Source organism: Engraulis encrasicolus, chromosome 13 (genome assembly GCF_034702125.1).
Source record: "Engraulis encrasicolus isolate BLACKSEA-1 chromosome 13, IST_EnEncr_1.0, whole genome shotgun sequence".
NCBI lineage: Eukaryota > Metazoa > Chordata > Actinopteri > Clupeiformes > Engraulidae > Engraulis > Engraulis encrasicolus.
This window is the reverse complement of record NC_085869.1, coordinates 17,800,677-17,826,264: the sequence shown is the minus strand read 5'-3', so window position 1 is coordinate 17,826,264 and position 25,588 is coordinate 17,800,677. Positions and strand designations below refer to the sequence as shown.

The window sequence follows — 25,588 nt, the reverse complement described above, 5'->3', positions numbered from 1 at the left end:
CTTTAAAGCCTGTGGCCCATCTGGATGCCTCTGTGAGACAGTTGCAGATCCATCCGTCCTAAGATTTTGGACCACAGCTGATACAGTTTTTTGACTGATAAGTAAAGCTTTGATGTTCCTCTAATACCATTGATCTTTCTAACAGCTTTGCTCTTTCTGTTGTAAAACCTTTGTCCATTCTCTTCCATGTGGTGTCATTGCTTACAGAAGGAAATGGGAAATGGGAAAGGGTTTGCTCTGCGAAATACTGTTTTATAGCCAACTGTGAAAATTGTGCGTATTGTGTAATTTCTTCTTAGACTGATTCAATGCTTGCATGAATTCAATGCACTACAAAGCAAACATAGCCTCTAGTGTAGTATTCAATATACGGTAATTAATATCAGATATTTTCTCTGATCTCAGACCATTTTTTTCAGCTTCTTCATTTGTGATTGAGGTAGCTTAGGATGTTGTCAGGGAGGGTCTTTGGTCAAAGGGCCTTCTGAGTCAATGTGTAAGAAAATGGCAGATCAGAGAATGGGAAGGTATTCTTATTCTTGTAATGTTAGGGGATCTTCACATATCAGTGACGGGGAGAGAAATAATTGTCTTAGTGGGTAAAGGTGGTACATTGTTCTTCTGCCATTTCCACCCTAGATGCCTTTGATCAGCCTACGTGCGTGGGATCAAGATGATGATGACACCACTGTGTGTTGTGTGGCGGGTATCCCTCTGAAAGATCCCTGGAAAAAAATGAGCTCTCTCACATTTGAGACCAAGCACAGACCAGCATGACCTTACTAGTGTATACTTTGTACACGTGTGTCCTCTTCATTATGCTCTACTGAAGATGACCTCATTTATAAATGTTTATACACTCATTACATTGATTTGATAAGCTCAACATATTTCTTTGTTGACTTGAAGAGCAATGTATGATTTCCCTTGAACTGATTTTTGTCCCCGTCAGATACGTACTTTCCATTTTTTCTTTCCAATAGCCTACAAATTATTCCAGGAACAAGATGTACTGAATCCCATCATCTTATCGTATTCTTCTCTTGTACCACATGCAGTCTCAAATTGTAACCAATGGGAGAACCTTTACACATTGGTTGACTGGCTGCCCATTAGTCTCACTCACACCCATGTAGGCTCATTTCAACTCACTATTAACACATTAGCTTAATGCACATCAGCATGTCTGCATGGAACCTAACGGATGTGGACCACACCGACTACATTGGCCACAGTGTTGTGTGCAGGATATTACAGTAGTTCATGTGTGTGTAGCAGTTTTTCTATTCAGATTAAAGAATGTATTGTCATCGTCATTGATGGCAACGAAATTGTGTTTGGCGGATATACCCATGAAAGATCTTGAATCTGATTCTGAATCATTCTTTTCAGGCAGTATAGGATGTTGTGGCGCTGGAAATGGTAGATCTTGGAGAATTGGGGGGCATTCTTTTGATAATTGCAGTGAAAATGTAATTCATCTCTTGCATTGCAGATGATTGCACACGATTTCAAATTGTAAGCAATGGGACTGAATCAGTGAGAAGCATTGCACGTAGTTTCAAGGGCTTAGCATTAGTCTCACTCACACCCATGCAGGCTCATTTCAAGTCGCTACAAACACATTAGCTTAATGCACATTAGCATGGCTGCATGTAACCTAACGGATGTGGACCACACCAACTACATTGGCCACAGTGTTGTGTGCAGGATATAACAGTAATGCATGTGTGTAGCAGTTTGTCTATTCAGATTCAGAAGAGTTTACTGTATGAGCATTGTCATTGATGGCAATAAAATTATGTTTGGCGGCTATTCCCCAGATAATCTAACTGACGTGGACCACACCAAGTAGAGTGGCAACAATGTTGTTATGTGTGCAGGATAATAATTTCTGTGTGGAACAGTTTGCCCATTCTTCTCAGGCAGTATAGTATAGCAGGGGTTGGGGAAGCTGTATGTCTCATGAATCATTGAATGGGGTCACAAGATCCATACAATTAGAACGGCTGATATGAAGGCAGAATAGCCGATAGAGAAAAAGGCCCACTGGGGACCTCCCGCTGTCACTGCAACGCAGTATACAACGAAAATGCATTTATTCTTCACCCATGCAAGAGGGCAGCCAAACGAACACCCCAGAGGAGCAGTGCAGGGTAGGGTTGCCAGATGAGGCTGATGATTTCCAGCCCAAAAAATGCTCAAAACCCGCCTAGAAGCACAAAATCCCGCCCAATTCTATTGATTTCTATGGCAAAAATTGGGCGGGTGTTTCTGCTAAATGCCATTTTTACACCGCACACGGCCATCCTAAGCAGCCCAATCTGGCAACACTGGTGCAGGGGATGATAACAGGGCTCAGGGCTCATGGACTCCATGCTCATATTCCCCACTCAGTAGGAAGCAAAGACGGAAGTATAAGATGTTTGCGTGGCTGGAAAGTCTTCGGTCAAAGGGTCCTCTGAGTCAATGTGTGCGAAAATGGTAGCTCTTGGAGAATTGTAAGGCATTGCTTTGATGATTGGGGGCGATTTCACACGTCATTGATGTAAAGAAATAATTGTTTTGGGCGGGTAAAGGTGACGTGCACAGTCTATACCGCCATTTTTCAACCCTAGACGCCTTTTGATCAGCCAAAGTGCGTGGGATCAAGATGATGACTCCACTGTGTGGTTATTTTCTTGGTCAGACCAACATCGCGGTACGAGATTTGAAAGTCGATGATAATCAGGCAAGAGTTTATGGTGTCTCTTGAGGGAGAATGTGCAGTGAGTGAGCCATCAACAATAGGCATATCTGTTATGCACTGACTGGTAATGTCTGTCTGTCTAGACTATTGCACCTCCTCCACCAAAGCGAACCCTGGAGACCATGTTCATCTCCAATAGGAAAAACAGTTGTGTAGGCTACATTGTTCATAAAAGTATACACCTAACCTAATCGTCATATAGGCCCTATACTATTAAATATGTGATTCATGGCCCTAGCGTGGCGCTAACGGTAGGGCATTCGTCTGCTGTGCGGCCGACCCGGGTTCTTTCCCAACCCTTCCCTGTGTCTCTCTCCCAACTGGCTTCCTGTCACCATCTACACCAGGTGTCACCAACGTGGTGCCCGCGGGCGACAGGTAGCCCTCCGGGAGCTTCTGATGTGCCCACCAAGGATGTTTGTAAACAGTGTCGACTACAAGATTTTAGTCACAGTTAATGTTTTTTCTTGATTTAAATATCCTCCTGACTACCAGGGGAAAAAAAGTTTAAAAATCTTTGTTTTTTTTCACTCCCCCAATTGTTTGAAGGCAAAAAATTAGATTGACAACATTTTTTTCGAATTTTTATTTTTCATTTTAAAGATTTAATGTGTCCATTACAGTGGACATTGGAAGGCCGTACATTGAAAATGTACCTTAATTGCTATCAATCAATCTGGATGAAAAAGCATAACAATCAGTTTAATAATTAGTAAATTTGAGCATTTATGAGTTAACAATGAGTGTTTTATTGGTTTGAGGTGGAAACTGGATGTGTCTGTGACCATTATCATTCATGCAGGTCATCTCAAGTCAAAGCAATTTTGTTTTAAGCAACTGGACTTGCAGTTGAAGCTTGAATGACATGTGGTCCCTCAACTGAGAACTTTCACCAGAGTTGACTAATTTTATAGTTCTGATGTGTGAAATATGGGTTATTATCTCTGGAACAAACATGTCTTCATGTCTATAGGATTAATTTAGTCTTAATTTAATTTTTGGTTGAAATATTGTCCTGCAAAGGTCAGACACACATCAGAGTCATGCTCCACATGGGGCGACAAATGCATCAATAGGAAAAGTTCTGCTTATTCTGATTCTACTTTTCCTGCTTGAAATGAATCCTAAGAGGTCTCTGAACCTTCAGCATCTTCCTCAAACATCACATCTAGGATTATTTATCAATAATGTGCTGTAAAGTGTCTCTCCTTCTGATTCTGATACTGACTTTCTGACTAGAAAAATACTAACAAAATGGAAGATGTCACTACCAATGTCCATTTTAGAGGACATTTCTTTAACGCCTAAATATGGGGATTAAATAATGTTACATTAATTTAGAAATGGTTTAATTGTGCTCTGAAGAGATTGAAATAACATATAAAGATGATGTTTTAAGACAATAATTTCCCACTTTTAAGTATTATGCATTTACTTTCCCTTTAGCCAAAAGCGGCCTATTTTTAATGGACACCATTTTCCTTGCAAAGAAATAGAAAGTTCCCAAAGCCCCACCCCTACACACATGGTATCATTGGAAAGCTCTGAATGTCCTCTTCAAAGACCATTGGGAGTTAGCACAGTAGTGTGTATGGGGTGGGAGATATTGCGGTTTACAGATGTCCTCTAGAGAGGAAAAAAAAAAACTGCTGGTAGTCAGGAGGATATGCAATTATTTCTTTATAGCCTATAACTAATATTTCCTTATAACTTATAAGCAAATTATCATTCAACCTAGAGTGATTTGGGAATTATGTCAAAACATCAGTAGAGGATTTTGAACAAAATAGCCCTCGGGTAGCTCTCAGTAGCCCTCGGGTAGCCCTTGGTAGCCCTCTGACCCAGAAAGGTTGGGGACCCCTGATCTACAATGTACTATCATAAATGAAAGCTAAAAATACCAAACAAATATCCTACTTTTTTTGGATTAATTTCTTGTATTATAGAAGCACGTTGAGAAGCACTGAGAAGCACGTCGGTTCACTGGCTACGCATTAGTCTCACTCACACCCATGTAGGCTCATTTCAAGTCGCTATTAACACATTAGCTTAATGCACATTAGCATGGCTGCTTGGAACCTAACGGATGTGGACCACACCAACTGCAGTGGCCACAGTGTTGTGAGCAGGATTGTAACCCTTCCTGAGTATTCTAAGGAACAATGGCGATAGTTTAAAGAAACGCCCGCACACTGACCATTTCGCTGTTCTTTCTTTAATAAACAACGTTTCGGTACTAGACCTTCATCAGGCAATCAGGATTAAACGACGTTTCGGTACTAGACCTTCATCAGGCAATCATTGCCTGATGAAGCTCTAGTACCGAAACGTTGTTTATTAAAGAAAGAACAGCGAAATGGTCAGTGTGTGGGAGTTTCTTTAAACTATTGCTGAGTGACCCATGGTGCCATCTCCGACGCACCTGCCAGCTGAGGTGTGCGAAAAAAGCCGAAGTTTAAGGAACAATCGCGCCCACATTGCCTTAGGCTGCCACCAAAGTGCTGCCCAAGGTCACGACCACCTAGATTTGTTCCTTTATAGAAGGGGTGCTTTGGGCTGGTAATCCACAGCTTTGTGACTTATCTCCAGACTGTGTTCTCCACAGTCATATCCGTGAGCTGTCTCATCTGCCATAAGCCATGTCTGTCACTGTGGCTGTCAATAGAGAGAAAAAAAAACGCAATGACACGGTGTTGCAAAACCTAAGGTTTCTTTGAATCAGACAAATTACATCTAAAGCTTCTACATCTGGCTATGGTTTTGTTTGTTGATGTGACTGCCTACTGCACTCTTGTGAAAAATTGCTCTAGACATTGTAATGATGCTGCGCTCTTCTGCACATTTGTACTGGGGGGAAAAAATAATTCCTCTGAAAACGCATTATGTCTTTCTGCAACTGTCTGTGGGATTATATGGTCTAAACATTATGGTAAACACCACAGTTTGAACTCATGTATGTATTTGCATGTAATATCCATACCTAAGTATGTGATTTCCCCCCCTCTAGACGTAGGCAGTTGAAGGGCCTTGAAGGCAAGCATCCTGTTTGTAAAGCATCAAATGTATGCATATTATCAAAGTATTTCTGTTCAGTAGGTGCAACACTGAAATGTAACAAAAGGCAGGTAGGCAGCTGCCTACTTGGTGTGGATAAAAGACTGTAAGCAAATGGGATGAAACTGGGACATCGCTAGACGTTTTGGACCATACCACTGAACTAGAAGAAGTCTTTCAGTTCAGTGGGCCATGTACAGCATGAAAGCAAGTGTACAACTTGCCCCGGCTTCCCATTGATGCCAGTGTTAATAGCAGGGCTGGATTGGCCATCTGGCGTAGCGGGCATTTCCCGGTGGGCCTCGCACCCTCGTGGGCTCCTGTTTTCAGAAATATTTTTTTTAAAAGTGAAAATAGGGGCCCACAAGGGTGCGGGGCCCACCGGTGAGTCAGTTCTGCGTTATGAGAGACCCCTTTAAGCCAAAAGTGCCCAGGTCCTATTTCTCCCCCACTCCTGGTTACTAGTGCCCTCAATAGTGTCTGTGGGGTCTTAGAATCACGCCTCCGATACAACTTGCCCCCGCTTCCCATTGATGCCAGTGTTAATAGTGCCCTCAGTAGTGTCTGTGGGGTCTTAGAATCATGCCTCCGATATGTAATGAGCTCGAACGAATGAGAGAAAGGGACAGTGATGGGAGTTCCCTTTGAGGCTCCTAAAAGGACCACCTTAGAGTCTGTCCATGCCCTCAATATGTCTCCCCCACACATCCTGCTGTCTAGCCCACGGTTTCCCAAACTGGGGTGCATGTCTTTTATACAGCATTAATGAAAATGAAGTAGCGTTTAATTGTATGGTGAATTGTATGCTAGAAGAAACAGCAAGTCTATTGGAAATCTGAAAATAATGTGCAATGATTTGTGCAGTGAAGCCATATTTGAGTGGCCATAAGTGCACAAAAACATTCGGTTAGGGGGTGCGCGAACCACATTGAAATGTACAAGCGGGTGCGCAAGGAAAAAAGTTTGGGAACCACTGGGTTAACCGATGGGACAAAAGTGCATGAAGGATGTGCTAACGCTGAACGAACTATCTGGCTCCAGCGCAGAGCGAGGCATCGTTTGCGGAAACATCAGTGAGAATCAGTGCGAGCAAAACTTGGGAAGACATCTCTGGAAGGACCATACAGAGTACTATGCCTGTAAACTAACAGCCTCCTTCCTCCGAAACCTCAGCTGCAGAGGCAGCATGTTTGTGCATCGGATGCAAAACGCTTGCAGCAACAAACCCCAGAGTTTCCAATACGGTAATGAGGCCACTCTTCTTGTTTACATCCGAGTGGCGGAGGGCAGATTATATCCAAATGTGCAGCACACACACAAAAGTCTCGCTGCCAGCCAGCCAGCGATATTCTTCCCTGATAAGACATCTTGTGTTAGTGGGTTGTGTGTTTCGTCAGATCTAATGGGACATCTTTAAAACATTTGGAAAGCATGCATACATTCATGAGAGCGTTTATTTTTTTTAATCTCTCTTCATCTCTCTTTTGTAAATTATTGTCTGCTGATCTGAATGCGTTTTCTTACTGATGTAAAGCACAGTGAATTGCTTGTGTGTTTGATTTTCTCTTGTATCAGTCTTTTATCACCATTCTCTCCACTGGCAGCTTAGTAAAAAAAAGTGTTCATCCATGAAGCAGAGGACAGTGCGGTGTGCAGCTTGTGCAAGCTTGACTGGCTCTATTGGCCGCTGTGGCACACATTAGCCTTTTGAATTTTTATGAAGATTAATTAGGGCTAATCACAGTCGCAACCCCGGCGTCGTCACGCTGACTTTTCTCAGCGACGGCGGCGGGCGGCGACGCACCGACAATCACGCCAGGGGTGTGCTGTGCGGCTAATTCTTCTGGCTCACTGGTGAGGAAGGACGACACGTCCTTGGCAGAGACAAGATCCACAGCTGGAAGGGACTGATAACTAGTAGATCACTCCTGGCCAAGGTCGGAGGTTAATGTCATATGTGTGTGTCAGCTCGCTGGGCAGTGTTGCAGCATCCATCTGCGGGTGACAAAGGGAAGGAAAGTGGACGGGTGATTGAGTGAGCGCAGTCTTGTCAGAGTGACAGTAAGGGGATTATCATTTCTGGATTATTTGCACGGTTTCTCCAAGGAGGTCGGCGTGGACTGAGTTAGTTGGCCAACCCTTTGACCTTCACGACCAGATGTGTTGCGCTGCACAGAAACTGATACATTTGAGAGACGCTAAATTATATGTAGTATAAATGCTGCAAGCAGCATAATGCATACATTTCACATTAAATATAGGCTACATCCTATAAAAATATACAAAAATAAATAGTATGGAAAAACATTTTAAAAATATAGGGAAAAAATAGTAATGGTAAAATGTGCATTTCTTTTCCTGATTTGAACGTTTGTAACCTGTCCAAATCAGGGGTCTCACAGTGTATGGCATGAGTGAGAATGTCGGAGGTTCATTAAAGGGAGCAGCAAGTTTCTAATCAACCTCCACAAAGGTGTCTCGCATACAATATTAATGGAATCTTCATCTTCACCTCACTAAGAGAAGTGCTACATGCCCCGGCCTCGAAATCTGAAACACTTTGAAGTGTGATTGCTATTTTCAGTCAGAAGTGTCAATCCTGGCTACAGAGAGCAAAAATCCTGCCAGGTTTCTCATTCAAGGTGATCCTATAAATCCTATAAATCAGGTGATTTGTGCTCCATGAATCTGTGTGATCATTAGGGTTTATGTATGATTTTCCATCAATACATATAGGAAATGCATTTACCAAAATGCTTCCAACTGTCATGCATCTTAATGAGATAATTTTATACGCAGTTAATGCTGCTTGTTCAATTAGTGCAGGTGGAAGTAATGTGCCAATGCACTGCCGTTTCGTTAAATCATACACAAACAATCAAAAGAGAAAAAAAAACACATCAGTGAGCAGTAGGGCTGTAACTATACACTCAACTCACAATTCGGTTCATATCAAGATTTTTGAAATCTCAAGAACTATGACAGTTTGTAGAATAGGTTACAAGAGGCAACTAATAATATAAAAAAGTTAAAAAATAGTAATGATGATGATTTGAGGAACAATCATATATCATGTGGTTGTTTTCTGGACTGAAAGGTAACAAAACTTTGAAAGGGTGTATCACGATACTGCCTTCTGGCATACAGTATTGTGAATCATGATTTGTCGGTTAGATACAATATCGTTATAGCCCTAGTAGGCAGATCTCCACAGCGATGGGTTCATTTTCAGTTGCACTGTATTGGAAAGTTGATTATGATGGCTATAGTGCATTACAATTACTAATAATTAACGCCCATTCACTTAAAATATCAGAACCAATAGCCTGTCACGCATGATGTACTTGTACTGTATAAGAAATATGCCAACAAAAAAACTACATGTCAGCCACTGTAGACAGCAATGAGTTGATGCAATGACTGAGCAATGCGTTACATCAACTGTGTGACCTTTAACATTTGAGCTGTAGTGTAGGCCTGTATCAAACAAGAAATGCATATAAATGGTACAGAACGTGAAGAATATACGTAGTACAGGTTGCCTCTTGCAACTTTTATATTCGGAGGTAGAGGTCAAATGTAGAACATCTTTTGACTCCTTTCAGCTACATTCTCATAAAGAAAACGTTTGATGTTTGGTATTTCAAATACAATTCACTGTTTCCTGGAACATCAGAAAAAATATCAAACAATCATAATTGCACATCAAAGTGTCAATCCCATGTATGAGATTAAAAAAAAACGTGCGCTGATAAGGCATTTGTAGGATCAAGGATTAGGAAAATCCTGAGTGTTCAAAAGACACCTTCACCACTTCCTCCTAGTTAATAGAGTCAATGATAACAATAATAGAATTCCGCCAAGGACATATTAATTAAAGTTATTCTTCACATTGAACAATGGGAAACTAGGCAACTTCAAAACCATACAAGTTTAAGTATTCTCAACACACAGGAGTCAGACATCCAAGAATGATTGAACACCAATTCTGATTTTCTAATATAAAGTCTGAAACCAGTCTGCGTCATGATGAATAATGAAACTAGATTATGTGTTTATCTCCCCTCTGCTTTTTGTGTTGAATTTCCTCTGTTCTTTTTAAAACTTTTTTGGTAGCCTACTTATTATCATTTTCTTTCATATTTGCATGCATTTTCTTACGTGCAACTCATTTTTTCCCCTGTCAGTTTTTGCTGAATAGGCTAAGGCTATGTATCCATTATTTAAATACACTTCCAAAAGTCTTACTTCCCTTTCCCCCCCCTTTTTTTTTTGCTATAGGCAAATCAAGTCCATGGCTTTGTTTTTGAACTTTTCTGATAGCAAGGGAAATGTGATCTCCTCCTCTATTGTTAATGTTGAAGTTAAAAGAACTATGTTGTAAGATGTACTTGAATAAGGTTTCCTGTTTCATCCAAAAGTCTGTTGCATGGCACAGCAGCTTCAGCATAGGCTGGAACCAGGCCTGGATTGGCCATTAGGCATACAGGACATTTGCCCAGTGGACCGTTGATGATTTTGGCCTGGCCCTCCCCTCAATGTAGTGGTATCAGTCATGCCTCTACAGCAGACATCTCCGAGTCAGAATTGAATATCCATTTTGGCTGTTGTGTTCAAACTAGCTCGTAACAGAAGACTAGACATGTTGTCACAAGCCTCATTGTCACTCTCAATGCCTGGCTGACTGGTCTTGGCTGAAAATGCCCGGCCTGGTGTTTTCTCTAGAGATGCACCGGATCCTGATTTTTAGGATTCTGCCGGATACCGGCTCCACTGCTTAAGATCCTGCCGGATCCGGAACCGGATACCGGATCCTACAAAAGGGTTGAAACCTATAGTCTACTCGCACACATGGGCCCTTTTTATTACGTTGGCTAAAACTATTTTTTAGACTCAATGGCTTATTGCCACACTGCCTGCAACGGCCGCTTCCAAAGGGCTTTCACTCCATGCAGTGATTGGGGTTGTGAAAGACTGACTGAAAAGCCTAGGCTAGAGATGCACCAGACCCTGATTTTTAGGTAACATGCCAGATACCGGATCCACTGCTTAAGATCCTGTGAAAAACCCTATTATCCTGCCGGATCCGGATCCGGAACCGGATCCGAGGCATCTCTAGTTTTCTCCCAGTCCAGCCCTGGCTAGAACTATCTCAACCATGGACCATGTAATAGTGTTACTGTTTAACTTTTTAGGGGGCAACGCAAAATATAATACTATGTCACTGCTTTGTTGCATCCGGTATTGGAGGCCTTGACCGCTCAGGTATCATGACGGGCCTCCCTGGCATCACCCTTTGCAAGAACAATTGGTTTGAGGTGAAGATCACGTACATTCCAGCAAGACAGAAAAAAAAACAAATCACACATCCAAAATCACAGTGGAATGGTTGGAAAAAACATTGTTCTAAAATGTGATGCCAGATGTAAACCCAGTTGAAAGTCTTGGGGGTGTGGGTGTGAAATCTGTCATTAGAAGAAATAAGCCATACCTGTTGAAGAGGATGAGTGTGTGTGTGTGTGTGTGTGTGGGGGGGGGGGGAATACCACCATAGGAGTGCAAAAACCTTGTTGATGAATACAAAAAACGTTTGGAGGCTGTGCAAGGGTGAGCAACCACATATTAAGAAAGGGTGCCAATATTTCTGTGCATGCCCTTTTTCTTTTTATTCCCTTTAAAGGGGCTCCAGGTAGGATAAAAAGTTTCATTAATCACTGTCCTGAGTCAGTAATGATTCACAAAACCATCGGCTAAGTGAACGATGATTCTCGCGACCACTTCCACGGTCCGCTGTCAGAAAACCCTGAATGCAACTTTTTGACAGAGCAGGAGTGTCGTGGGAAACACTTTTCATACGAAAAATCGCTTTACATACCGCATTCAGATTTGTATCAACTGCTGGCATTCCGTGATGAAAAACATTCTCACAGCGAGTTCATTTGAACAGCATTTTTTCATTACGGAGTACATTTTGAGACAGGTATGCCACGGGCACCGCACAAGCGACGTCATCCTACCTTGTGCCCCTTTTATTTAAAGGACCACTTCAGTCAATTTCAATATGCTGTTGTATTGCTCACGCCACCCTTGACTTGTCAGTACCCGGTGATGCCACCTTTTTCGGCTCAGCCCTTTCCGAGATATGAGCTATTCTAATGGGGGCAGCGTTTGTTTACATTTAAAACATTTTTTTACATAGGCCTTCTCCAAATATTTTCCCAAAAGGTTCTGCTGTTTGCTAGTTGTCTGCTGATGTTGTATAACCTTTTGGATGCTTTTGGGAATACATTTTTAAAAAAATGCAAACAAAGCGCTGCCCCCATTACAATGACCAATATCTCGGAAAAGGCTGAAAAAGAAAAAAAAAAAAACTCAGGTACTGACAAGTCCAGGGTAGTGTGAGCATTACAACTACATGTTGAAACTGACTGAAGTTATCCTTTAAATCCTTTCCTTAAAATCCATTTGGAAAAAATATATATTTTTTCTATTCTAAATATCTTCAGACCTCCAATTAAAAGATCCTGGCGGTAAAAGTTGTGTATATTTCCATTTATCTCTGGATCTATTGCGCATTTTGTAATAAATTAAATGAAGGGTTGTCAATACTAATAGGCGGTGCAGTATGTCTCTGAATCCTTGAATGGGGTCACTAGATCCATACAATTAGAACGGCTGATCTGAAGGCAGAATAGCCAATGGAGAAATGCCCACTGGGGACCCCCTGCTGTCATTGCAACACAGTATACAACGAAAATGCATTTATTCTTCACCCATGCAAGAGGGCAGGCAGCCAAACAAGCACCGTAGCCCCTTAATGCACGCCGTACCTCCAGTGGCACGCTGTAAAAGACATTGAAAAGTTAACTACCATAGTACTACACTACTTTGACATAACACAGGGCCTTTGGTAATGCACTACGACTTGGTCATTGCTGTTCTGGTAACAGCAAATTTATAACGCCATGTCTTAACGGGTTAAAGGAGCAGTGCCGGGGATGATAACATGCTCAGGGTATCCCAGTCAGGGAACAGCTTCATGCTCCTTCCCCACTCAGTTGGCAGCAAAGATGGTAGACCAGGGGCGGGAAACCTTTTTCATTCGAGGGGCCACTTCAAATTCTATGAAGTCCTACAAGGGCATACTACGAACACAAACCAGGATTTGCCCAGGATCACTCCCTTAGCGCATTCAGACCGACTGAGAACCGTGCCGATGCCCGTTCCCGCACCTAATCGCGAACCGGCCGTCGTGTTCACACCACAGATTTTAGCTTTCGCGAACCGGAAAGTTGGTGCAAGATACTAGGTTTTTCTCTGCGAACCGTGATGACAGCGTGGCCGGCAGCAGGTTCATCCGGGTAACACAATCACGTTCGGAAAAAGTTCAGAGCCCGTTATGAACACGGGCGGTTCGCAGATAAGCACTTAACTGCCGAACGTAACTAGTGCGGGCACCGGCACCAGCTCCGTTCTGGTCGGCCTGAAAGCCTTACCTGTATCTCAGATGGCGCGCTTGAGCACTTCGGGCACTACATTTCAGTGCGTAGGGTGCTCTCGCAGAAACATTTGGTTAATTGAGTGTACTGAAAGCGCCCGGATGATGCCCTAACAATGGTGAAAAATGCAGTGCTTGAACGATGGACACTGCACAAACTAAACGCTCACCATGTTGATAATGAAACGGAAGAAATGTGGCGTTCAGTTCAGTACAAGAGTTTGGTCAACAGTCTCCTAATTCTGTAAGTAATGTTGCTGAGACACCAACCTTTCCATGCCAAGCCAAGTATTGTATGCGAAATAGCTGCCAGTTGGGATGAAGGAAATGTAAATACAAGCACGACACACTGTGCAATGTAACAGTAACCAACCAATATTTTGGTGAGCTAATGCTATGCTCACCCATCACTTCCAGTGAGGGCACAGCATAGTGCTCAAACTTTTACACGACACTATGCACTAAAGACCCCCAGTGCACTGTGAGCACTATGCGCTAACCCAGTGCACTGACACAAGTGTTCGATACGAGACACAGGGACTATGTCTCAAACTACGCACTTTTGTCAGTGCACTGACAGTCAGTGCACAGTGCACACAGTGCACTGAAGTCTTTAGTGCATAGTGTCGTGGAAAAATTTGAGCACTATGCACTGTGCCCTCGCTGGAAGTGACGGATGAGCATGGCATTAGCTCGCCAAAATATAAGTTGGCTACTGTTTACAATGCACAGCGTCTGGTGCTTGTATTTCCATGTCCTTCACCCCAAATGACAACAATCACACATACAATACTTTGGTTGGCATGAAAAGACTGGTGTCCCATCAACATTACTTACAGAATTAAGAGACTGTTGACCAAACTCTTCTACTGAACTGAATGCCACATTTCCTCTGTGTTATTGTCAACATGGCCGCCGCTTAGTGCGTGCAGTGTCTATCATTAAAGCACTGCATTTTTCCGCCATTGTTAGGGGATCATCCTGGCACTTTCAGTGCACTGGCTCAACTGAAATTTTCAGTGTGAGCGCCCTAGGCACTGAAAAACAGTGCCCGAAGTGCACAAGTGCAGCATTTGAGACACGGCCATGGACTTTCTTCTTCTACTGGTGGCATAGTAAAGTGCAATGCCCCTACCGCCAGGGATGGAGTGTGGAACAGGTCACAGGACACCGTGAATTTTTGACAGCTGTGATTACTTATTCCCCGTAGTTAACACTGTCTAACAGCACATCCTCTTTCAACCAGAGCTTGAACTTGCAGCAGCCGCTCGGACCCACAATGCAATTCAAATTCCGGACATCCGGCGTCGATGTGAGAGTCACATTTTTTTTAAATCATGGAACCAGTCAAGTCAAGTCAAGTCAAGTTTATTGTCAATTTCTTTACATGCACTGGTCATACAAAGAATTTGAAATTGCGTTTCTTGCTCTCCCATGCAGACATAGACTAATCTAGGTAAGGACATAGACAGTATAGACATAGACAGTACTCATACATGGACATAGACAGTATGGACGTAGACATTGCTCATACAGACATTTAAAGTGCAAGACTGGACAACAGAAGACTTGTAGAGAACATACATTAAGAGGAGGTATTTTGTTGTTCTTTTTCCTAAAAGTCCTTTATAGCGTTCTGACATAGTAATAGTAGCATTTGAAGAAATAAATAATAGTCTAGACACATTTTTCATATTTGTGAATGTTAGAAGCATTTTTTAGTAAAAGTTGGGAACTTATGTACTTAACATAATTTAAGTGTGCTGAATTCAACTAGACTGGTTCCCAAGCTGGATTTTGAGGTTTTGACAGTTAAAATTGAAAAAACAAAATGGCTGCCAAAATACGCTATTTTTGACAGAGCATTTTTACCAAGTATTGCTGTACTTGGAAATAAATGCTCTTTTCTAACATTTTGTGTCCCATTAATGTTTGTTGATGAATGTATCTACTATAGAGGATTTTAAAAAGTATAAAATAGCTTCTAGAATGCTAATAATGCTAATATTGTAGGCTAGGTGTTAGCCTAAACGTTTTAAATATTTAGCTTTTCTAGATATTTGAGATTTGAAGATATTTGTTGCCTATGTGTGTTTATATGGTTAAGAAAATTGATGTAAGTATTTTAGAAATACTTTGCATAATGTGAAGTATTTAGTGTTTCCAAAAAATCACTGAAAGTTGCTATTGGCTCTCTGAAAACTGTCCAGAAATCGCTAGATGGCACCATGATATTACATATAACGTAAATTTTGAAAAATGTTCAGACATATTTTACATATTCTATCAGATACTATTGCATACATTCCAGATAGTCTATACATGCTACTCAGCCTGGTTGTTAGTGGCCAGACATCTCTTGAAGATGATGGAATTGGTGGCAAGGAAAAACTTCCTCAAAGAAGAGTTCTGAATGAGGCTAAAGTCCTTGTTTATTGTGTCAGTGATGGCAAAAAATGGACTCCGAAACATGTCAGTCTTGCTTGTACTCTTCATCAAGCTATTGGGTAAAAGCCCTAATATGAATTTTCAATCAGGCAGGTCATTGTCTGAGTTAGGACCAGGTCTTCCAAGTCCAGATCCTCCTTAGCTGAGGGCACTCTAAAACACTGAACCAAGAGAGTGGTGCCATTATTCCAACAAACATTGTGGCAGATAAATTCATCCACTACACATGTGATAACATTGATATCCTGGATGAAACACTTGACGGGAAGAATACTTCCCATGCAACACAAATGGCAGCATGGCAGAGAGGCCAACCAAACAACCAAAGGTGTCTACTAGACATACATTAAATGTGCCAAATTCCCTGATGGAGCTACATCCTCTCTGGATTACTCATAGGACATTCAAGCCAACTTTTTCAGCACCCATTGCTTAATCATGCTTTGGAAAATCTGGAGAGGAGCGTAAGTATGCTAGACAAGCAAAGGCTACGGATCTAGCTTTCTTCTTGCACTGTCAAAACTTAGACATGAAGACTTCTTGGCCAGTGTTCAATCAGTCACTGTCATCAAAGGAACAACAGACTGCTGCGGGGTATTTGCCAATAGTCCTCGCTACTGCACACGTTTTGATACTTTGAATACAAATGCATTGTCATATCTTAACATTTTGGACAGGAACAGTTATCACAGTTGACCAAGCATTGTACTGCAGACTTGAAGAGTTAAAGTGGGCAATTTCAGAATAGAACAACAGATGAATACCTCGCCTAGGAGGACTTCACTTGTCAATCAACTTCCTTAAGGCCATAGGAGAACATATGAATGGATCTGGACTGACCAATGTATGGATGGTGGATTGCTTGGCTACGGCCCTGTTGAACTTGTTCTGGCAGGAAAGGCATACAACAAAGCCACGATACACAAGTTTACTCTGCAATAGCTTTAGGGTCTTCTCATGCCAAGTCTTCTCTACCTGTCTTGCTAGGATGGCTAATGGTGATGATCCTCAGACATTAGTGAACTGATTTCATTCCAGTATCAGGAAAAGGACAGAAATCTTCTGCATGATATTGCTGAGAGTCAATCTGATGATGTGAACTGGTGGCAGTATATGGATATGGTTACTGTTCTGCTGCAATACACAAGAGAACAACGTGAAGCTACCTGGGATCTGAATTTTCACTCTTTCAGCCTAATGTTGCCCTACTTTAAGTGGTATGGCCATCTTAATTATGCACAATGGGGCCCAGTGTATCTACTTGATGAATCAGCTTCCAGAACCATTTTGTCTGAATTCCAAAAAGGCCACTTTGTGGTCAAGAGATTGGCTCACAAGTTTAGCCAGATTCTGATCAGGGGTGGGTAAATGTCACAGGCAATAAAAGAGCATAATTGTGATCACCGAGACAGCCCCAGCTTTGTGTAGGTGGACACTCTCTTTTAACCTGAGATCACACATTGCAGATCAAACATATGAAATGTACAGTGTCCTCCCCATGGCAGCAAGAAACTTCACAATGACGGAATCTACTCACGGCAGATTAGAAACAATACGGAGTAAAAGTTCTTTACAAACATTTGTGCGTACCCGGTTCCTTGGACTCACGTCTCCTGACTGAGGTCACAAGTACCCATAAGGACACGAGTTACAAGAGCTTGACTAGTTCTAGCCTGCTCTGTCCCTTTGTTCTCTTGACTACGGTCGACTGCTGGCAAAGAATTTCAGTGGAGCCAGACTCTGACTCCCCCCTGGCAAAGTGCTTCGATCTCCCGCCTAAGGTGGACGACTCTTTATCCCAACTCCTTGCCACCACAGAGAATCTCATACAACAGGTACTGACCACCACCCTAGTGGCTGATGTGGCTTCCCCAGCTCGAGCAGCTGCCTTGGAGCCCATCACCCCAGGCCACTGCGCTTGGCATGAAAGCGCACCCTGTCACCAGGCATGGTGCGCTCCCAAAGTCCTGGATAATGCACCACGAGCGCCTTCGCCTGACGCCTCCCTTTTTCCCCTCCTGCAAGGAAGCGAGATTTCTCAGGGTTTGTCCCCCCTTAGCCCACGGGGCTCAGGGGCCTCAGCTGAGAGCATAGGGGCTTCAGCCCCTCCTGCTACTTTCCCCTCTCCTGCAGGTTCGAGTCTGGCAACGGACCAGGAGGAGGACATACCCCAGCCCAGGGGCCACCTGCCCCTATGGGTCTGGCAAGGGAACATTTGAACCTAACCGCTTTTCTGGATAACGTTATCAGGACAGTTTAAGGGGCCAGGGCCCAATCTACTTTGACACTGTATAACCTGAACCTGTCTTCCAACGCTAGTGTGACCAACGCGAAAGTGTTCAGTACAGATGGTGTTGTCCTTCCTACAAGACTTATTGGGGGGAGACAAGGCTTTACCATTTAAGTCTACTTTGCAGCGATTTCATCGTGCCATGTAGGATTCGGTTCCAACACTCTGAGTGCCCATCCACTAGATACTTACGCCCCATGCTACATCAGACGATACCCTCCTGGGATATCTCTCTAGTACTGGAGGCTATGTGTGGGGCCCCTTTCAAGCCCCTCCAAGAGGGGCCTCTCCAAACTGCTTTTGCACACCACCTTTCAGATCCGTGGAAGAGAGGTGACAACACAACTTGTGCCCTGTGCACGCTTTACACATCTACATGAACAGGACTCACTCTTTTAGGAACACTGAGCAGCTGTTTGTGTGCTTCATCAAGCCCTCTACAGGGCTCACAGTTTTGAAATAGAGGTCTCCAAATGGTTGGTTCAAACCATTGCCCTGGCATATGAGTCCAAGGGTCGCCAACCCCCGGCTCAGATTAGGGCTCACTTTACCAGTGCAGGTCTCTACATCTTGTCCTCTCTTCAAGGGTGCAGCAGTTTCAGAGGTGTGCAGAGTGGTTGGTTGGGCCAACCCCGCCACCTTTGTCCGGTTCTACCGGCTAGATGTGAACACGCTGCCACAGGAACATAGGGTTCTGGGCAGGACCACTGATTGTCTGTAGGGTGATAGGAACGCTATCCTTACAGGATGTGCTTGGAGTTCTGCTTAGTTTGGACCAGCAATCGGGAGTGATTGTAACTCTCCCATAGATATGCGAACGATTCGACTGAAAGAGACCATTAGGACATGAATATGTCCCCGTTCTCTGAAGGAGATGAGTGAGCCATCTCTCAAGACAACCTTATTGCCGACAGCCGAAGAGATGTTTGGCATCAAAGTCCTTCAAAGAACAGGGGACATATTCATGTCCCAATATTTAGTCTTTTAGATAATACTATCTTCTTTGCCTCTCTTTTTCTTTCCAAATCTTATTGAATGACAATTTTGTATGATAATGTGCTTCATGGAGGCTATTGCTATTGAATGCCAGTTTACGAGAATATCTTATTATTAGAACGGCATAATTATAGTATTTTTTATCCTTTTGCCATGACATTTTGCCTTTGTGTAAGTGTAGGAATACATGATAAATGCAAATATGTGAGCATTGCACATTTATTTCCATGGAGAAGTGGTACTTTCTACGTATTCTGCCCAAAATCAAGAATTTCGGCGGCCATTTTGTTTTTTGCCCATTTCATGGTCAAAAACTCAAAATTCAGCTTGGGAACCAGGCTAGCTGAATTCAGGGTACTCTAATTGTCTTAGAAAACTAGGTTCCCAACTTTTACTAAAAAATGCTTCTAACACCCTTATAAAGGGCCTTTTTCTGGACATGCTTCTAGTCTATAATTAAAACCACACCCACTGTCCAAGCACACAGCGTCCTCAGGCTACGCCTTTGCACTACACTGTGGCCAATGCATTTTCCAGGGAGTGATTGTCCTTATCCAATCTAATTTCTTTGGTTGGCTGTGCCAGAAATCACACCGGCTGACTCTCTAAACAGCTTACCACTTGCCCATGAGTGATGATATCCAAGCTGTTCTCATTTTTTGGGTCCTGCAGCCACTCACACTCAGTCAGACCTTGATGTGTGCATTGAAGTGAGATCCTTTTTTTGTTGTGTGAGGTGAAGTGTGTTTGACAGAAACTGTATACCTCCTGGCTCCTGTCATCTTGCCAAAAATTGAGTAAACCTTTTGAAAGTTGAACGGTGAAGCATCTTCACGCTCCGCACAAGGTCAACAGACATGCGTCACAGCAGGCAACCAACATAGGTGTAGCCATGGCAACTAACATGGTGGTGTATCTTACTGAAGTTACTTACTAATAGTCACTTACTAAACAATAAAAAATCAATTTAGAACAGCTCTTTGAACTGGACTACCTTGGCCTGAATGAATGAGGAAATAATTCACAGATTATACGGAGCCTTCACGTGGGGTTATGGTAGCTAAAAAACAGCACACCATCCCCTATATTGTGCTGTGTTTGCCAGCCACGTTCATTTCCATGGAATTGCAATACATCTTTCTGCTTAGGGACCCCTGCGTGACCTGTTAGCATCATTAGTAGCAACACTTCCACAACCTTCTTCTGGGTTCATATAGTGCCACTAGCACTGCTAAGAAAAGGTGCTTCAAAAGACTGTTTTGCATATGTGGCACTACTTGACCATCCTTGGGAGATAACAATTTCCCCATTAATTATTGTGGCAGCAACACCAACCACTGATCAATGGAAAAGCCTACACAATGTGAATGCTTATACAGTAGCCTACTTCAAAAGCACATAAAAAAATATGTTGCTGGAGAATCTGGTCTTTATAAGACACATATGCTCTGTACATTTTGTCTGTTCAATCCTCATAGCATTTTCCATCAAGCTTGAGGATGGGGCACCAAGGTAAAGGTTAAGGACAGGGCACCAACAGTGCTAGCACAAACTCTTCACAGATGCTCTCAATGCCATCGTTGAATAGCTGCTTGCTTTCCAATACCTTTTACAGTATGTACCAATGACGTGAATGTCTGCACAAGTAGACATGTAGCTCTCTGTAAGTCTAGAGTCTAGACCATCAGGGCATTATGAAGTTGTCCTGATAATGCAAACATGATAGAAAGTATGAGAAAGTTGATGCGTGAAAACAGTGCCCAGCATTCTCTGGGTGAATATCTAGGCTACTAGTAAAACATTCAGGACAGATTTGCACATACTTTTCCTGAAGATGTCAAAGACAGCTTGGGAAAATTGTGTTCTGTAGAATCTGGCTGTGCACTTGTGAAGGCAGTGAAATTCTAGTAGTTTGTTTGCAGTAAGCCTCTGTGCATACTTTCTGAGGTAAAATAGGAATTACCCACACTACAGTAACAATTCTACTCATACTACACATGCGCAAAAAAGTACAAACCTGCTGTTTACATGACAGTTTTCAGATGAATCACCTGAGAGGTTTAAGAGGAAATGAGCTGTCAAATGCATTGATGTGAGGAATGCAGAATTTAGAGTGAATTAATACTCATGTCTTCCACTGTTACATACAAAAACACAAAAAAACACTCATCATATCCCAACCAACAGCCAAAATATATAGCTGTGCGGAAGACCAACTTAAATATTTATAAGAGTGTGTATCTGTGGAACAAACCTCAAATGAGTTAACATTGATGAATGTCAGAATCTCTCTCTCTCTCTTTTTTTAAAGGACTGTTAGAGCTATTTCTTACTGTCATGAATTATACACTAGTTAAGACAATGCTACAAGCACTGCGGAGTAGTTTGGGAACTCGCAGAATTGTCTTTAAAGGGACACTGTGTGAGATTTTTAGTTGTTTATTTCCAGAATTTGTGTTGCCCATTCACTAATGTTATCTTTTTCATGAATACTTAAGACCACCATCAAATTCTAAGTATTCAATTTGACTGGAAAAATGGCACTTTTCATACATGAAAAGGGGGATCTTCTCCATGGTCCGCCATTTTGAATTTCCAAAAATAGCCATTTTTAGCTGCAAAAATGACTCGACTTGGACCATACTAGAAAATATTTGTTTATTACTTAGTAAACTTTCATGTAAAGATCAAATTTGGCAATAGGCAGCCCAGTTTCAATGAGCAGCATAGTTGCAGTACCTTTTTTGACCATTTCCTGCACAGTGTCCCTTTAAGTCAAAAGAACCGAAGACTATACTCGGTCATCTCAGGGGCCTATAGGAGCTACATGGAACATAAAACATGTAGCATGGCTTGTTTCCAGGTGTGGAGAAGACAAAAAAACAGACAAAGACAGAAACACACGAGAAGTGTGAGTGTGTGTGTGTGTGTTGTAGACCCACTAGTCTGGATAAAATCCCCAACATGCAGAATAATTTACAGCGTTAAAAGAGAAAGCGATGGGGGGAGGGTTCTAAGAGTTGTCATCTTGCTTGCTGAGACTAAGCATGACTCCATGAGCCTGTATAAATGTCACCGTGCCCCTCACCCATCGCCTCAAGCTGTGCTAAATGTTCTTACAAGATGCACAGGGACACTTCAAATATCTGCTTAAACTTTTTAATTAAAAACCTGTTCCTTTCAATTAGATGAACAGTTAAGTATCAGAGTGAAGCCTGGGGTCTGTGTTTATTAAAAACGTATACACACATGGCGAATGCAATGACAGTCACACTTGTTTAGCAGCTACGAGGTGCGCCTGTGAATTATGTAAAAGTTTTTTTTTTTTATTCAGGCACAGGATGTGTGGCGAGAGGATAGCCCTATTTCCTCGCTGGTTGAACTCCTTGAGGCATGCATGACTAGATCGGCAGCTCAATAATTTATGCACACAAGGCGCACACACACGTTGGAATGTCGCTGCGACCAAGACGCACAGATGAGATGTAGGAGAGGGGTCTACAAAGACAGAGATATATCAACACACCGCACGGCCCTCCACGCATGGCCAGAACATGTTTTTTATGGAAATGAGACAGCATTCCACTCGCAGTGATAATCAGCCACTGTTTGCTTGAATAATACACGCAGATTTGAGTTTTCTCCTCCAGTGCACAACTTGCAGTCATATGCAGTCTCCTCGGTAGCTGACAGAGCCTCCTCAAGCTTACATAATCTAGATCTGTCCTAATTTTTTCTCTCTTCCAAGCAGCACCGTGGTCCGCAAGCATTCGGCGTAACGTAACACCCGTAATCTGCCAAATAGTTGAGTCAAGATATTTAGCGCGGTATCGTGGCCATGGCACAATACCTGAAAGCATTTGGGTTTTAAGTATTTTCTGAACGGCGTGAAATATTTATTGTCAGAAAATGTTCAGGGGGAGCTGCAGCAAACACTAGGGAGCAATGCCATGGCACATAAAAACTGAGCCATTAACATGCAGGAGTTACTCAAGGAGATATCTCAGGAGTCTTGTTAAACTCAAAGTGGGCAAGACAGGGGGAAAATGTTAATTGTTTAACTTGTGTTGCACATCATATTTATTTAAATGTGACATAAACCCAGCTTTTTTAGCCTTCTATGGTATGTTGGATTGGAATGGCTGTGCAGTGTGTGCACCCATGTAATGCAGATAATATCTGAAATCAAAATGTGGTGCCTTGTTGATAAGACTGGCTTTAAAGCTTTCCGAAAGGATTTGCACAAGGTAGCCATTTTAAGAAAACTACCCTCTTCTCCTCTGCAACAATAATGAATTCCACATGAGAATGAGCCATGTACCGTAATACACATCCATTTCCTCACAATGTTATATATATTTTATACATAGCTATGTATATTTAAAAACAACGATGTATTTAGCAGGCCGATAAGAGTAGGACATTATGACTGCATTAGCTCCAGCCTCCCAGTGTGCCCCACAAAGCAAAGGGAAAAATGCTATTTTCTTACCTATAGTATGGAAGATTATACTGGACATTGGCAAAGCCAGAGGTGAGCTTTTAATGAGCCTAGCTGGGGGATATGAATAGAATTTGTGCTTCCACTAATCTTAGTAAGCGAATGCAAACGAGTAGAGCAAGAACAACACCGCTTTTTTCTGGTCCATGCACAATTTTTATTTTTTACTTTTGTGGCATAAACGTGGTCAACAAACGCTTTTCTTTTTTTCAAAACAGATTGTGCTCAGTGATTTAAGGCACAGCAATCCCAAGGTCTGCATGGAAATTTGCCATTGGGCATGAAGCCAAGTCCTTTAATGTTGTGGTCATATGCTGAATTAAACAGCTGACACGCAGAGTTCTATTTGACGTCCTGCAAAAACAACAAAGCCTACTGTCTGTTGTTGGTACTGTGTTTTCCTATAAATTCTTCAGCTTATTTAGCCTACATGGTGTAGTAAATCTCTCTCTCTCTCTCTCTCTCTCTCTCTCTCTCTCTCTCTCTCTCTCTCTCTCTCTCTCTCTCTCTCTCTCTCTCTCCAAACTCCCATGCAAAAATGTAAATTAGTTTCGCAATTATGTGTTTCTTCCACCCCCATCACCTCTCAAGAATGTGGAGAGGATGACACATAGTCACTCAGCATGGGAACCATGACAAACAATATTTTTTTTTATCTTGAAATTGCAATACACCAACAATAGGAAACATACTGCATTTTAATATATCCTTGGTGTAGTAGACAGGAAGACAATGTGCACTATACAGTTACAATTTATTAGTTTCAAGTTCACAGACCAGGAAATTCAAGCCACGGATTTATATATCCCACACTGCCATGTTAGTACTGTATATGTATGGTAGGAATCATAGAAATTATTGGCAGCCACAAATGATGCCAACACTCACTCAAAGCACTCAAATAGCCATTTGTATCTCGTCAGTTCAATACACCAATAGTGAGTCCATTCACTTCTCACAAGTGAAATACTGTAGTTTGTGCGACATCTATAAAGATTAAAATACATCAGGAATAATTTGCATTATGTGCGTATGTACACAATTGGCTTTGAATAACATTTAGATTGACCAAACAGCCTGAATGTCACAACACATGATCATATATAATCATAATATTCAGGTCCATAGCATAAGAACATATACCTGTTAAAGGTTAATCTCACATTACTTTTCAACTTTGACAGTGTTGTCCTGTGCCTTTCCCTGAAGTCTTGCAAGCAAAATTCTGTTCATGCCAATGCTTACTTTCACAATGTACTGTTCTGTTAAATATCTTGCTTTCATTTCCTTGTGTTTCCAACAAAGAAGGGGGGGGCAGTGTGTGTATCAAAATCATAATAATTATATATTTTTAGGGGAGCTTCACAAAATGGATAGATATCTTTTACCTCAAACCAAAACAATAATAACAAAAAAATGATGTGCCAGATTTGTTTTTACATGAATGCTCTGCCCCCGCGGTTTCCACACAAATCGATTAAAACAAAACCAACTTGACATAACTTTTCAAACAACACTATCTTGCTAATGCAGTGTGCTGCAGATGGAAGCATGGACTACTACATTTAGGACGGCAACAAATAATGTTTCTGTTAAAACAAGCCTGCCCTACCGCCTCCAGCAGTTCATGAATTTTTTATTGGCACATGTTCAACGGTGAACCATTGTTGGTAAAAGACCATATTGCTAATAATTCCTTCAATGCTTCCCATAAAAAAAGGAAAATATGAACACCACACACAACCTCATAATGCTCTGTTAAAATCATATTTACATATCTTGTCATGAGTAATAAGGAAATGATGCCAGGTCACAGTGGGGACTGGCAGCCTGGCAATGACAAGCTCCCAGGGGACTTGAATAACAATTCATGTAGCTCAACCTGCAGACAGAAAGCAGGCTGAATTTCCAAACCTGACTCTTGTGCAGAGGTTGTGAAAGTACCAAGTCTTTCAGTTTTTACCAGGAGCTACATACAAGCAGGCACGCACACACACACACACATTCACATGCACGTGCACACACACACACACACACACACACGTGCACACA

At 42.1% G+C, this 25,588-nt stretch overlaps 1 long non-coding RNA gene across 1 annotated transcript in view; it reads left to right on the top strand.

The window, feature by feature from the left end:
* The window catches only part of LOC134460773 (uncharacterized), a 68,517-nt gene that overhangs the window by 29,530 nt on the left and 13,399 nt on the right, over positions 1–25,588 (top strand). The window lies entirely within an intron of this gene.